The sequence below is a fragment of the Choloepus didactylus genome, chromosome 5 (assembly GCF_015220235.1).
Source record: "Choloepus didactylus isolate mChoDid1 chromosome 5, mChoDid1.pri, whole genome shotgun sequence".
NCBI lineage: Eukaryota > Metazoa > Chordata > Mammalia > Pilosa > Megalonychidae > Choloepus > Choloepus didactylus.
In genome coordinates, this window is record NC_051311.1 from 117,577,319 (window position 1) to 117,594,206 (window position 16,888).

Below are 16,888 nucleotides of genomic sequence, written 5' to 3' on the forward strand. Positions count from 1 at the left end.
GCATGAGACATTAAATTGATTGAAAGTAGCCAGAAACAAAAGGACAGATAACCTACGGACTCACTAATATGAACTAACATTGATGAGCAAAATTTGAGAGTTAAAGTTGAAAACACTGGTTGTCAGGAGATAGAAAAAAGGTAGAAAATGGGCATTTGATGCTGAAGGAGTACAGAAGGTACAACAGGATTGATTGTATAGATCCAGAAATGGATAGCATAATACTGTGTGATGGTGGCACAATATTGTAAGTACTTTGAACAAAGATGAGTGTAAGTATGGTTGAAAGTGGAAGGCTGGGGCTTGTATCACACCAGAAGGAAAGATAGAAGATAAAGACTGGGATTGTATAACTTAGCAAAACTTAGAGTGGTCAATGATGGTGATTAAGTGTACAAATATAAGAATGTTTTTAAAAGAGGGAGAACAAATTGCAAGGTGTTGAAAATTGGATGGTTTAGGGGAAAATACAATCAATGCAAACTAGAGTCTATAGTTAATGGCAACATATTAAGATGCTTCCTTAATTGTAATAAAGGCAATATACCAAAGCTAAATGTCTATGAGAAGGGGATATAAGGGAGTGACATGGGATTCCTGGTAGTGGTTTTGTTGTCTGACCTTGTCATTGTATTTTATTTTAATTTTTCTTCTATTTTTTATATTTTTCTTCTTCATTTTTTTCTCTTTTTCTGCTTTCTTTGTGAAAGAAATGGAAATGTCCTTATATAGAATGTGGTGGTGAATGTATAATTATGTGATTATACAGGTAGTCTTTTGTTGTTTACTTAGAATGGATTCTATGGTGTAGGAATAAAACTATTTAAAAAATAAACAGAGGGATACAAGTGCTGGATAAAATGTGCAGGGATGGATGTACCTATTCACTGTTGGTAGAGAATTAGAATCGGGCGGCCAATCTGGAGGGCAGTGTGATGGTTCCACAGGAAGCTAACTATGGGGTTGCCATATGGTCCTGCAACGCTGTTATTGGGTATATACTTGGAAGAACTGAGAGGGCAGGGACATGAACAGACATTGCACACTGGTTTTATAGTGGCAGTATTCATGATTTGCAATGGTTGGAGTAACCTAAGGGTACATCGACTGATGAACGGAATGGTGAACTGTGGTGTCTACATACAATGGAATATTGAGTTGTAGCAGGAAGAAATGAAGTTGTGAGGTATTCAACTAGGTAAATGGACCCTGAAGACAGTACTTTGAGTGAAATAAGACAAAATTGAAAAGACAAACATTGTAACACCTCACTAATATGGACTAACTGTAATGTGCAAACTCTCAGAATTGAATCTGAGAGCATAGGTTATCAGGGAAAGGCTTAGGGTAAAGGTTCCTAGACTGTAAGCTCTTAGAGCTGTCACATCTATTTCTGAGTTGTAACAGTTATTTCTAAATTCTGAGATGATGAGCTGTTTGTGTATAACCTGTTCAGTCCCTGGAACTTTGGATGTCTGTGTGACACCTGAGACTCAGAGCCAGAATTCAGCAGGTATGAATGTCAGCATTACCCCATACAGCAAATGTTAAAGAAGCTGAAAAAGAGATCAGACTTTAATTAGAGATTTTGACATAATGGACTTGGTTGGGACTAAGGTAAACCAGACTAAAGGTAAAGGATGGTATCGACTGTATTTTACAACTTCGACTTCTGTGTGAGACCAAAGGAAGGAATGTTTATTTGATGGGAAATCTATATTTTCTATCACATGCTATATAATTAATATAACTCATATGGTCAGCTTACTTAAACAGCATAATTGCAGGGGACCTTGACTAGGGGGTGAGATCTGGTTGGTTTGTACAGGTTAGTATGAAACCCTGATACATCCCAGAGTAATTTGGGCAGAGAATAAAAAGAATTTACAAAGCCCCCTTGAGGGACTATGGAAAAATTGGAAATATTAAACTTACCCACCTGGGGAATTCCTGATATTCTTGTAAGCATTTGTGATAACCATTGTAGTAAGCCAATCCCTCAGTCTTGGGGCTTGCCCTTATGAAGCTTGCTACTGCAGAGAGGGTAAGCCTACTCATAATTGTGCCTAAGAATCACCCCCAGAGAACTTCTTTCATTGCTCAGATATTGCCTCTCTCTCTAAGCTAACGTAGATAAACTCACTGCCCTCACCCCTACATGGGACACGACTCCCAGGAGTTCCTGGCAACGTGGGACATGACTCCCAGAGATGTTCCTGGAACTGGAATTGTGAATTAAGAAAGACTTCTTCACCAAAAGGGGGAAGAGAAATGAAAGAAAACAAAGTTTCAGTGGCTGAGAGATTTCAAATGGAGATGAGAAGTCATTCTGCAGGTTATTTTTATGCATTATATAGATATCCCATTTTAGTTTTTAGTGTATTAGAATAGCCAGAAGGAAATACCTGAAACTGTTGATCTGCAATCCAGTATCCTTGATTCTTGAAGACGATCGTGTAACTATGTAGTTTATATGGTGTGACCATGTGATTGTGAAAACCTTGTGGACCACACTCCCTTTATCTAGTGTATGTACAGCTGATTAATGAGGGACAAAAAGTAAATGAGTAATATGGGGGAAAAGGAGTATGAGATGTTTTGGGTGTTCTTTTTTACTTTTATTTCTATTTTTATTTCTTGGAGTAATAAAAGTGTTCAAAAATTGATTGTGGTGATGAATGCACAACTATATGATGATACTTTGAACAACTGGTTGCACACTTTGGATGATTTTATTGTATGTGAATATATCTCAATAAAATTCCATTAAAATTATGGCAATAAAACCGATCTCTAAAAATAGCTGCAAACTTTTTGATATATAATGAGCAATCAATAAATAAATGATAGCTGTTCTGTCAATAAAGAGATATTAACAATCATTTTTGCAGGTATTAAATAGTTGTATCAACACTGCCTGTACAATTTGTTGTACTGAACTGTACAATCATACATATATGGAAGCAATTTGCAGAATGAAGTTGAGCAGAATATTGGGGTTAGAATATTTGAAAGGGTTTTCAGGTTGTAGTTCAAAATCTAAACAATTGAGATATTAAAAAAATCCAGTAGGAGAAAAAGCACAATTAATGGAGAGAAAAAATAGAGTTCCATAGAATATGGCTATTTTAATCCTATATAAAAAAAAAACAACTGAGCCCCAAAGCTATAGGTTTCTTTGAAATTTAGCATAAATTGGAAGGAAATTTAAAATTCCTTTTGAATATATATGTGAGAAATAATAAATTTAAAATGATGTTTAAATTCTGAGTGGCTTATCAAACAGTTACTCATATGGAAAAATAAACTAAAGGATTACGAATAACTTGATATTAAATTATGTTTTATTCACTTTGAGGAAATTAGGTAGTCATTAAATAATAAGATATATACTTGGAGAATGCATATGTTGTTAGGTTTTAATAACAGGATGCATTTATATGAGTATAAACACATACATGTGAACCACATATCACCCCCTCCACACACAAATATTTATGGAAGAAAATAAACTAAAATATTTGCATTGATTCTCTTTTTATGGTAGAACAATGCTGTCTTTTTCTCCCTCCTTTCTGCTGGTATTTATGTGCATGTGTATGGACATGCATGTTGTGTTCCAAATTTCCTCAAGGAGTAAGTACTTTATAAATAAAAATAGCCTTTATTTAGAGAGAATCTGCCCTTCATTGCTGTGAAATTGCCTATGTTCCTTTTTTCTCTCATAAGATCAGCTCATGTTTACCGCAGTGGTACAGAAGAATGCAAATATTTACTTCCTAAACAGTAGGAAGGCCTTTCAAGACATTGGTTTTAGGCACTCTTACAGTTAGCTGATTAAGATTGTGCAGCCATAAAAAAAGTGTAGACATTAAAAGAGAGGGTTGAAAATGTATTCATAATTAGAGAGGGGACCAGGGTTGTGTTTGGGATGTGATTAACTGGTAATCAGTAAAGAACAAACTGATTATTAGTTGTTCAATTCTTGTTGGTCTTAGGGGATTCCACTCAGTGGCCTAATTAAACTGAGCTTGAAGTCTTCACATCTCCATTCAGTGGCAATTTTATTATAATATTCAGTTCTTTGCATAGATTTGCCTTCCCCTCTTTAATCATATGTTTTGCATTTGTGTAACACCTTCCTTGATTAGTTTCTCTACAGGATTAGCTCCTGATAACTGCATGGTTTATGAAAGCAAATGTCACATATAAGACAATCTGGCTATTAAGGTTTATTGTCAGTCTTGGAATTTTTCAACAAGGAAAAACAAACAAAAGACATGCACTTGTTTTAATTAAAATTACTTCTTTGCTTTCCGAATGATTTATTTGTTTGACTGTGAATACTTTATAGAGATAAGATTTTTAGGGAAAAAAAGCTCAGTGACTCTAGAGAAATAGAAAAATATGCTACCTTTTCAATTCAAACTCAAGGGAATTTTTATTAATTGCATTATTCCCAGCAAGTAGGTCAGCCACTAAGAGAGTATTAATTCTTTCTGGCTCTGCAGTACCATCCAGATTAGAAATGCTTTCAGTGCTTTGAAATATGCAGCAGAGGGGCTCTAAATGTGTGTCTTTGTACCTCAAAACAAAGAAGTGATTTAGCAGTTACTCAATTAAATTGATCAATGTTGATGGCTAAACTCAGACTTATTTGAATAGTGCAGCCCCTCACATGAATATTTTTTTTTAACACAGTGTCTGAATTGGTTGTATAATTCATTGATTTGCCTAAATCAATGACCAACTCTCAATTTCATACTGTTTAACATGAGATTAGGTAGGCAAAGTTGGGCTGACACTAAACAGGGAAAGAGAACAATTTCACACATTTGGCTTATAGTGAGAGGTAAGCAAGTCTGTTAATGTATTTTGCATACCACTGTTTTCTGTTTAATTGACAATAAACAAAATCCTGTAATTTTTTTTGTGCCAGATCCTCAAAGTTAGTTTTATACTTGTATCAGCATTCAACTTGCAAAAAGTTATTTATCTTAATAATGTTATTTATAAGCTACTAAGTAGAACATTAGGGATAAAACTTGATAACTCTTCAGAAATGCTTGCATTTTTCAATATTCCTGCACAGATGTGGATTTACTCTATTAACAATAAGTGATATTTATTGCATGCCTACTATATACAATATACACATGGAGAAAGTTTCATCTTACTAGATTACAATTTTATTCATGGACATTTTCATAATAAATAAATTCCCACTTATCTAGAATAGACTTTTGTTTATTTCAGCATATAGCTAAAAATTATTCAAAAGACTATCTTTTCAATATATTGTTTGCACCACTGCAAACAGACGCATATTTGAAAATTCTGAAGTTGCTTCTTCAGTCTGCAGAGTATGTGCTATCATTGCAGAAATGTATGAAAACAATTAATTTTGTTTGTTGTAACAGGGTTTGCTGTTTTGGATTCTGATTCCATGGGAGTTTATAGTAATGGTCCAGCCATAGAGCAAAACTATTCAAAAAAATCTGAATTAAAATATCAGCTCTTAAATTTGGGAGAAATAACCCCACAATCTCTCATCTGTGTCCAGGTGTAGGAATATATTTATTTTCTGGGACACTTCTGCGAGTCACCCTCTTATGGACAAAAGCCTTCATCTTTGAAGCCAACACCAGTTTCTCTGCCAGAGTATGGATTTGAAAAATGATGCTAAGGTTTAAATATAAGGTCTCTGGAAGATGATGGAGTAGGTGAGGCAGAACAGACTTCTCCTCCATGAAAGTAACTAGAGAGGGAATGGAGGATGCCCAGGTCTGTGGTTTTAGGGTGTGACCAGCCATGGAAGTTCTTCCACAGTATGTGGAGGGGATGCCAACAGCAACACAAGAGAAATGGCACCTTGAGGGATGTGGTGAGTTTGTCCCAGTCAGAACCATCCCCTGGGCCAGCAGCAGTGAGACTGCCGCTGGGCAAGGGATGAGCAGCAGCTGTCCACTCTTGTGCACCTACTTTGGCAGTTAGCTGAGGAGATCCTCCACAGTCAGAGGGCCAGAAGCTCCCATGAGGGAACGCAGAAGTCAGCATTTACTCTCCCTCCATGGAAGTAGGGGGTGCACCAGTGAGAGGCGGGAAAGGAGAGGGTACCCTACCAATGCATCAGGAGCTCCTCCCACACCCCAGAGACTTGAAGGTGTATGGCAGGCAGGGAGTGGGGTATGTTCCATCTGAAGGGTGTCCTTGAGTGGACTTCCTGCCTAACTGCTCAAGGCCCACATCACAGCCCAAGGTAAGGAAGTCCCCAGAGCATAAGGAAAACCAGTGCACTGATTGGTTCCACAGCTGGTTTGGACTCTGCCCACCACATCAGAAAAGCTCAAGGAAGACCAGCTTGAGTGTGCCACCTGTGGGTAGGATTGGGAAAATGCACTCAAGTAAGTTGTAGCTCTCCAAAATTATATAGAGAAGCTTAAATAATGCTGCATTTCCCAAAATAATCTTATCAAGACAAGCAAATGCGCTGAAGCCAACAGAAAATCACAAAGCATCTAGAATCTAGAAGATATGAACAAGCCAAACAAACAAATCAAAAAGTTAGAATAGACCCAAAATTTGGACCAATTAATTACAGAAGTACAAATAATCTAAAACAATTTCAACAAAATGGCTAAAGAAATAAAGGAAATCAGGAGGACGCTAGAAGAGCATAAAGAAGAATTTGAAAGAGTAAACTAAAAATAGCAGACGTTATGGAAATAAGACACTGTGGATCAAATTAAAACTATACTAGAGACACACAAGAGCAGATTTGAAGAGGCAGAAGAAAGAAGACAGGATAATTGAATGTGAGCACACAAAAGAACATATGGTTAAAAAAAAAAAGAAAAATGTGAAATGGATCTCAAATGGTGGACAACATAAAGTGAACAAACATAAGAATCATTGGTGTCCCAGAAGAAGAGAAGGGTAAAGGACTAGGAAAAATGTTTCAAGACATAATTGGGGAAAACTTCCCAACCCCTCTAAATGACATAAATATGCAAATAAAAGATTCGCAGCAAACTCCAAATAGAATAAATCCAAATAAGTCTACTCCAAGACATATACTGATTAGATTGTCAAATGCTGAAGAGAAGAAAGTTCTTCAAAATTGAGGGAGAATTTAAAATTTTGACAAACAAATGCTGAGAGAATTTGTTAACAAGAGACCAGTCCTGCAAGAAATACTAAATGAAGCTCTACCAGCTGAGAAAAAAAGAAAGGAGAGAGAGGTCTGGAGAAGGGCACAGAACTGAAGAGTATTAGTAAGGGTAACTTATAGGAAAAAAGGAGAGAAAAGGAAAAAAAAATAGATCTAGTAACTAAAAACCAAACAATAAGATGACTAGTTCAAGAACTCCCTTCACAGTAATAACTTTGAAAGTGAACAAAATAAACTTTCCAATTAAAAGATAAGGCTGGTAGAATGGATTAAAAGGTATGACCCATTGATATGCTGTTTAGAAGAGACTCATCTTAATAAAGAAAATGAAAGTGAAAGAATGGAAAAAATATTCTATGCAAACTATAATCAAATAAAGCTGGGGTAGCTATACTAATATCAGACAAAATAGACTTTAAATGCAAAGATGTCATAAGAGACAAAGGACACTATATCTTAATAAAAGGGACAATTCACCAAGAAGAAATAGCTCCAAGGAGCTCCAAAATACATGAGCTCCAAAATACATGAGACAAACATTGGATAAACTGAAAGAAGAAATAGACACATCTGCAATATTAGTGGGAGACTTCAATACACCACTCTCTTCTATAGATATAACAGCTAGACAGAGGACCAGTAAGAAAAGTGAGAACCTAAACAACATGATAAATAAATTAGACTTAACAGACATATATAAATTGTTACATCCCAAGGTACCAGGATATACATTCTTCTCTAGCACTCATGGAGCATTCTCCAGGATAGATCGTATTCTGGAGCACAAAACAAATCTTAATAAATTTGAAAAGATTTCAATTATTCAAAGCACATTATCTTACCGTAGTGGAATGCAACTAGAAATCAATATCCACCAAAGAACCAGATCTTTCACAAATATATGGAGGTTTAACAGCACCAGTAGGTCAGAGAAGAAATTGCAAGAGAAATTGGTAAATATCTAGAGATGAATGAAAATGGAAACATGGCATATCAAAACCTGTGGGATGCAGTGAAGGTGGTGCAGAGAGGAAAATTTATAGCTCTTAGCATATATCAAAAAGCAAGAAAGAACTAAAACCAAAGACCTAAGTAAACAACTGAAGACGCTAGAGAATGATCTGCAAACTAACCCTAAAGCAAGTAGAAGAAAAGAAATAACAAAGATTAAAGTGGAAGTAAATGAGTTGGAGACCAAAAAAACAACAGAGAGAATAAGTAAAACTAAAAGTTGGTGCTTTGAGAATATCAGCAAGATTGACAGACCCTTAGCTAGACTGACAAGGTCAAAAAGAGCAAAGACCCAAATAAACAATCAGAAATGACAAGGATATAATTACTACAGATCCTGAGTAAATAAAAAAAAAAAAACATAAGAGAATACTATGAATAAATGTATGCCAACAACCTAGACAATTTAGAGGAAATGGACAATTTCCTGGAAATATATGAACAACCTAGACTGACCCAAGAAGAAATAGAAGACCTTAACAAACCAATAACAAGTAAAGAGATCCAATCAGTCATTAAAAATCTATCTACAAATAAAAGCCCAGGGCAAGATGGCTTCACAGGGAAATTTTACCAAACTTTCCAAAAAGAACTGACACCATTACTGCTCTCTTTCAAAAGTTAAGAAAATGGAGCACTACCTAACTCATTCTATGAAGCTAATATCAATCTGATACCAAAACCAGATAAAAATACTACTATAGGCCTATGTCCCTAATGAATATAGATGCAAGAATCCTAAACAATATACTTGCAAATCGAATCCAAAGGCACATTAAAAGAATTATACACCACAACAAAATGGGGTTCATTCCTGTCATGCAAGGGTGGTTCAACATGCGAAAATCAATTAATGTAATTCAACATAATAACAAATCTAAAGGGAAAAATCAAATGATCATTTTGATAGATGCTGAAAAATCATTTGACAAAATTCAACATCCCTTTTTGATAAAAACACTTCAAAAGGTAGGAATTGAGGGAACCTTCCTTGATATGATAAAGAGCACATATGAAAAACCCACAACCAGCACAGTACTCAACAGTGAGAGGCTGAAAACTTCTAAGATTGGGAACGAGACAAGGATGCCCACTGTCACTGCTGTTATTCAACATTGTGCTGGAAGTTCTAGCCAGAGTAATTTGCCAAGACAAAGAAAGAAAAGGTATCCAAATTATAAAGAAAGAACTAAAACTGTCATTTGTAGATGATATGATCTTTTATTTGGAAAATTCTGATAATTCAATGAGAAAGCTACTTGAGCTAATAAAAAAATTCCACAGAGTGATGGGATATAAGATTAATGCACATAAGTCAGTAATGTTCCTATTCACTAATAATGACCTAACTGAAGAGGCAATAAAAAAAAAATTCCATCACAATAGCAACTAAAAAACTCAAATACCTAAGAGTAAACTTAACCAAGGATGTAACAAACCTCTACACAGAAAATTACATTTTACTTAAAGAAATAGAAAAGAACCTAAATAGTTGGGAAAATATTCTGTGCTCATGGACAAAAATACTAAATGTCATTAAGATGTCTATTCTATGTAAGCTGATCTACAGAGTCAATGCAGTTCCAATCAAAATTCCATCAACCTACTTTGCAGACCTGGAAAAGCTAGTCATCAAATTTATTTGAAGGGAAAGCTGCCTCAAAATGCCAAAAAGCAGCCTAAAAAAGAAGAACAAAATGGAAAGACTTACATTTCATAACTTTGAAGCCTACTATAAAGCTACAGTGGTCAAAACAGCATAGTATTGGCACAAAGACAGACATGGTGATCAATGGAATAGAATTAAGAGTTTGGAAGTAGACCCCCAGATCTATGGTCAACTGATTTTTGATAAGGCCCCCAAATCCACGGAACTGAGACATTACAGTCTCTTCCACAAATGGGGCTAGGAAAACAGGATAGCCATAACAAAAGAATGAAAGAGGACCCCTAACACATATCCTATACAAAAATTAACTCAAAATGGATCAAAGACCTTACTATAAGAGACAGCACAAAAATACTTATAGAAGATAATATCGGGAAGAATCTTCAGGACGTAATGATAGTAGGGAGCTTCTTAGACCTTACACCCAAAGAACAAACAAAAGAAAAAACAGGTAAATGGGAACTCCTCAAAATCAGAAGCTTCTTTGCCTCAAAGAACTTTGTCAAAAAGGTGAAGAGGCAGCCAACTCAATAGGAGAAAATATTTGGAAACCATATATTTAATAAGGGGCTGATCTCCTGCATATATAAAAAAAATCATACATCTCAACAATAGTACAAACAGCCCAATTATAAAATGGGCAAAAGATATGAAAAGATATTTTTCTGAAGAGCAAAAACAAATGGCTAAAAAACACATGAAAAAGTGTTCATCTTCACCAGCTGTTAGGGAAATGCAAATCAAAACCACAATGAGATGCTGTCTCACACAAGTAAGTAAACAATAAATGCTGGAGAGGATGTGGAGAAACTGGAACTCTTATTCATTGCTGGTGGAAATGTATAAAGGTACAGCCACTGTGGAAGACAGTTTGGAGGTTTCTCAGAAAACTAGATATTTAATTACCCTACAATCTGGCAATTCGACTTCTTGGTATATAACCAAAAGATTTGAAAGCAGTGGCACAAGCAGACATTTGTACACCAATGCTCATAGCAGCATTGTACACAATTGCCAGCAGATGGAAACAATCCAAGTGTCCTTCAATAAACAAGGGGATATACAAAATGTGGTATATACATATGATGGAATACTATGCAGCAGTAAGAAGGAACAAGGTCCTGAAACATTTGGCAACATGGATGAATCTTGAAAGATATAATGCTGAGTGAAATAAGTCAGACACAAAAGGAGAGATATTGTATTTTACCACTTCTGTGGACTCCTTGAACAATGTAAAATCCATGTCTTATAATGTAGGATATTGGGGACCTAGTGATAGACAGAAGCTAGTGAGGGGGATTGATAAGCTAATATGTTCAGATATGTTAATGAGGGTGAATTCAAAGTTATGGGGATGTGTAGGGGTGATGATTGTTAATGAGATAAGTATCAGAGTTGTATTCAAGGTGAACAGTATTGAAAGGGGTTGTTTAAAGGCATATATCCCACAGATCAGCACAAATACAGATAGGTGCTTACATGATATACTTCTGTGGTATGATACTAGTACAGTGAGTTGAGAACAGAATGGTATATGGGATGTATAAAAGTTATGTGTAAATTAAAAATAGAAAAAAAGCTCTCCAAAACCCTGAAAAATGATTTATATTTTAAAGCAAATTTCATTTACCAGCTGCATAAACCTGGACAATTTACATAAGTAACCTCTGAATTTTAGTAAAGCAATTATGGTAATGTTTAGTAATATCTGGTGTGTTCAATAAAAAAATATTAAATACTACATATAAGAAGTGTTAAATAAGTAACTTTTAAATAAGTATGCTGAATAACTATAATTATTATGAGGTTTTCATTATTGTTATATTTCTTGGATCTGGAATGCCTGGTTCTTACCTCCTAGTGCTTCATTAAATTTTACTTGTTTTTCAATGACACACTCCCCACCTACCCTCTCCAGACACACATGCAAATATTTTCAGAACTTTTTTTTAAATTTTATTTTTTCCCTGTAGAAAATTTCTTCCTTTTCCCAGTTTTGTGCAATAGGAATGTAGTTCCAATAATATTAGTAGTAGGCACCAAATTCCTTAAACATTATTTTGATGTGTGTGCCAGTATATATGACACAAGGGAATGTTTTCTCTACATTGATAAATTGCAAATTCCTAGGGGTACTTACTGGATGTTTAATTCTTTTAAATTTCTTCCCAATATCTAACTCTGTACTGTGGGCAACATTTTGAACTTGTTAAATATTGAATGATAGTATTATTGATGATAATTTCCATTTGTGTAGTGATTGTGTGCATAGGGAATACCCAGGTGAAATTTGTGGATGTGTATAGAATGAAGTATTTTGAGAGCTTTCACCAAATACAATTGGGGATGAAAACACAGTTTAGTAATAAACTGGAATGCCTGATGGTACCCTCTTTAGCTTAATTTTGAATCTTCGTGTCTTAGTTTAACTCAAGTGTTCTGGTTTGCTAATGCTGCTGTTATGCAAAATACCAGAAATGGATTGGCTTTTATAAAGGAGGTTTATTTGGTTACAAAGTTACAGACTGAAAGCCATAAAGTGTCCAAGGTAAGGCATCAACAATTGGGTACTTTCACTAAAGGATGGCCATTGGTATCTGGAAAACCTCTGTTAGCTCAGAAGACAAATGGCTGATGTCCGCTTGCTCCCAGGTTGCGTTTCAAAATGGCATTCTCCAAAATGTCGCTCTTAGTGCATTTTGTCCTCTCTTAGCTGCAGCTGCTCTTCAAAATGTGACTCTCAGTTGCTCTGAGGTCGTTCTGTCTGTGAAGGGGCAGGGTAACACCTCCATTGAAATGATCCAATCAAATGTTTCACTCACAGTCGATTGAGTCACATCTCCATGTAAATGCTCAAAAGATTCCAATCTAATCAACACTAATACATCTGCCTTCACAAGGTTGCATCAAAGAATATGATTTTTGGTGGGACATAATACATCCAAACTAGCATATTCCTCCCCTTGGACCCCAAAAGACGTTCTTTCCAAATACAAAATACATTCATCCCACCACAATATCACAGAAACTTAAGTCATTTCAGTAACAACAAATCAGTACAAGATCCCATCAAAATCAGTTACAGGCACAGTCTGTCCTAATAAAAAAGTCTTTCTGGCTGTAGACCTGTGAAACTCAGAACAAGTTATCTGCTTCCAATATACAAAGGAGGGACAGTCATTGGGATAAACATTCCCATTGCTATAGGGAGAAACAGTTAGGAAAACAGGGTTTAAGGGACCAAAACAGTTCCTAAAACTCAAGGGCAAACGCCATTAGATTTCGAAGTCTCAGAGTCATTTACAGAATGATGTTTTATCCTTGGGGCTTGAGAGAGTGAGTGTCCAAGGGGTGAGAGCTCCAACATATCCACACATTGGGGAGACCACCTTCTTCTTGGCCTCACCCTCCTCAAACATTGGGGTGCCACCCGGACTCAGTCTCTCCAGGGTAAAGACTCTCCCCTTTCTGAACAGTGGGGTGGAAGCCAGGCTTTCCCCAATCCCCAGGAAATGTGCTTAACCCTCTCTAGGGCCTGGGGTGGCAGCACTTTTCCTGAGCATTGAGACAGAAGGCCCACCATTGACCTCCGTGGCAAACTCACCCTTTCCATGTGCCTGGGTTGCTCTGCTCTTTTTGCCCAAGATTTCTTGACTCCAGACCTCCATGATTCTGTTCTTTTTTATTTTTTCTTGATTGTAATAGCATTTTATTTAACCCATATTCCAAAATACTATGTCTACATGTATCCAATATAAAATTATTAATGAGGTATTTTACATTCTTCTTTGTTGTACTGAGTCTTCAAAATCCAGGGTGCATTTTGCTCTTTTTTTGTTTCAATTTTTTTTTTTACCTTTACAGCAAAACATTCCCCCTTCTCCCCTTCCCTCATCTCCTGGTATCTTCTAATCTACTTTCTATCTTTGCAAATTTGCCTTTTCTTGTCATCTCTTGTAAGTGATATCATACAATATTTGCTCTTATGTGCCTTATTTCACTGAGTATAATGTTTTCATGGTTATTTGTTGCAGAATGTCTCATAGCTTTCCTGTGGCTGAAGAATATTCTATTTGAGTATGGACCACATTTTGTTTATCCTTTCATTTATTGATGGTCACTTGGGTTGTTTCAACCTCTTGGCTGTTGTGAATAATGCTGCTATAAACATTGATGTTTGAGACCCTGCATTCCAGTTTGCTAGAGCTGCCATTATGCAAAATACCAGAAATGGATTGGCTTTTATAAAGGGGAATTATTAGGTCAAAAATTTACAGTTCTGAGGCCATAAAAGTGTCCAAACTAAGGCATCAACAAGAGGATACCTTCACTGAAGACAGGCCAGTGGCGTCCAGAACACCTCTGTCAGCTGGGCAGACATGTGACTGGCATCTGCTGATCCTTTACTCCAGGGTTCTGTTTTTCAGCTTCTCTCTCTCAGCTCCTGTGTGTCCTTAGTTTCTCCAGGGCATACTCTGGGCTAGCATCTTCAAATGTCTCCAAGCATCTCTAAGCATCAGCAAACATCTCTCCAAAAGTTTCTCTCAGCTGCTCTGAGTTCCTTCTGTCTGTGAGCTCTCTGACAGGACTCCAGTGATTTAATTAAGACCCACCCTGGATGGGCAGGGTCCATATCTCCATGGAAATAACTAAATCAAAGGTCTTACCCACAGGTGAGATTAACCAAAAAATTAATGTCTGCCCTCACAATATTGCATTAAAGAATATGGCTTTGCAGGGGACATAATATATCCAAGCTGGCACAGCCCGTTTCACTTTCTTTGGGTATATACCTAGACATAGAATTGTCAAGTAATATGTTAATTCTATATTTAACTTTTTGAGGAACTGATATGACCAATTGATTTTTCTTTTAATTTTTATTGAGATTGTTCACATACCATACAATTATCCAAAGATTCAAAGTGTACAATCAGTTGCCCCTGGTACCCTCACACAGCTGTGCATCCATCACTACACTTAATTTTTGTTCAATTTTTAGAAACTTTTCATTACTCCAGATGAGAAATAAAGTGAAAGTCAAAAGAAGAAAAAAAGGAAATGAAACTCGAATCCTCCCATATCCCTAACCAACCCCCCTCAATTGTTGACTTGTAGTATTGGTATAGTACATTTGTTACTGTTTATGAAAGAACATTGAAATACTACTAACTGTAGTATATAGTTTGCAATAGGTATATATTTTTTCCCTATATGCCCCTCTATTATTAACGTCTAATTGTATTGTCATACATTTGTTGTGGTTCATGGAAGAGATTTCTAATATTTGTACAGTTAACCATGGACATTGCCCACCATAGGATTCAGTTTTATACATTCCCATCTTTGGACCTCCAACTTTCCTTTTGTGACATATATGACTCTGAGCTTCCCCTTTCCACCTATTCATACACCATTTGGCACTGTTAGTTATTCTCACATCTTGCTACCAACACCTCTGTTCATTTCCAAACATTTAAGTTCATCCTAGTTGAACATTCTGCTCATACTAAGCAACCACTCCCCATTCTTTAGCCTAGTTCTATATCTTGGTACCTTATATTTCATGTCTATGAGTTTACATATTATAATTAGTTCCTATCATTGAGATCCTGCAATATTTGTCCTTATGTGTCTGGCTTATTTCACTCAGTATATTGCCCTCGAGGTTTCTTCATCAACCCTCCCTTTTTTTTTTAGATGGTTTTGTTCTCATGTCATACATTGCATCCTAAGTAAACAATCGATGGCTCTCTGTATGGTCACATATTTATGTGTTCACCACCTTCACCACTATCTATATAAGGGCATTTACATTTCTTTCACAAGGCAGGAGGGAGAGTCAAAGAAGGTAGAGAGGCAAAAGAAAAAGAAAAAAGAAAGAGGAAAAAAAAATGACAGCTAGGAAGCAGCAAAAGGAAAGATAACCTTAAATCAAAGTAGAGAGTCAGACAACACCACCAATGTGAAGAGTCTAACACAGCCTCCCCTATCCCACCCTCTTATCTGCATTTACCTTGGTATATCACCTTTGTTACCTTAAAGGAAGCATAATACAATGATTCTGTTAGTTACAGTGTCTAGTTTACATTGATTGCATCCGTCCCCCAATACCTCCCCATTTTTAACACTTTGCAAGGTTGACACTTGCTTGTTCCCCCGTGTAAAAGAACATACTTGTACATTTTATCACAATTGTTGAATACTCTAGATTTCACCAAGTTACATAGTCCCAGTCTTTATCTTTCTTCCTTTCTTCTGGTGTCTCACATGCTTCCAACCGTCCTCTCTCAACCGTATTCATAGTTATCTTTGTTCAGTGTACTTATATTGCTGTGCTACCATCTCCCAAAATTGTGTTCCAAACCACGCACTCCTGTCTCCTCCTATCACTCTGTAGTGCTCCCTTTAGTATTTCCTATAGGGCAGGTGTCTTGTTCACAAAGTCTCTCATTGTCTGTTTGTCAGAAAATATTTTGAGCTCTCCCTCATATTTGAAGGACAGCTTTGCTGGAATAGGATTCTTGGTTGATGGTTTTTCTCTTTCAGTATCTTAAATATATCACACCACTTCCTTCTTGCCTCCATGATTTCTGCTGAGAGATCCGCACATAGTCTTATTGAGCTTCCTTTGTATGTGATGGATTGCTTTTCTCTTGCTGCTTTCAGGATTCTCTCTTTGTCTTTGACATTAGATAATCTGATTATTAAGTGTCTTGGCATAGACTTATTCAGATCTATTCTGTTTGGAGTACGCTGTGCTTCTTGGATCTGTAATTTTATGTCCTTCATAAGAGATGGTAAATTTTCATTGATTATTTCCTCTATTAGTGCTTCTGCCCCTTTTCCCTTCTCTTCTTCTTCTGGGACCCCATGATATGTACATTCTTGTACTTTGCTTCGTCCTTAAGTTCCCAGAGACATTGCTCATATTTTTTCATTCTTTTTTCCATCTGCTCCTTTGCATGTAGGCTTTCAGGTGTTTTGTTCTCTAGTTCCTGAGTGTTTTCTTCTGCCTCCTGAGATCTGCTGTT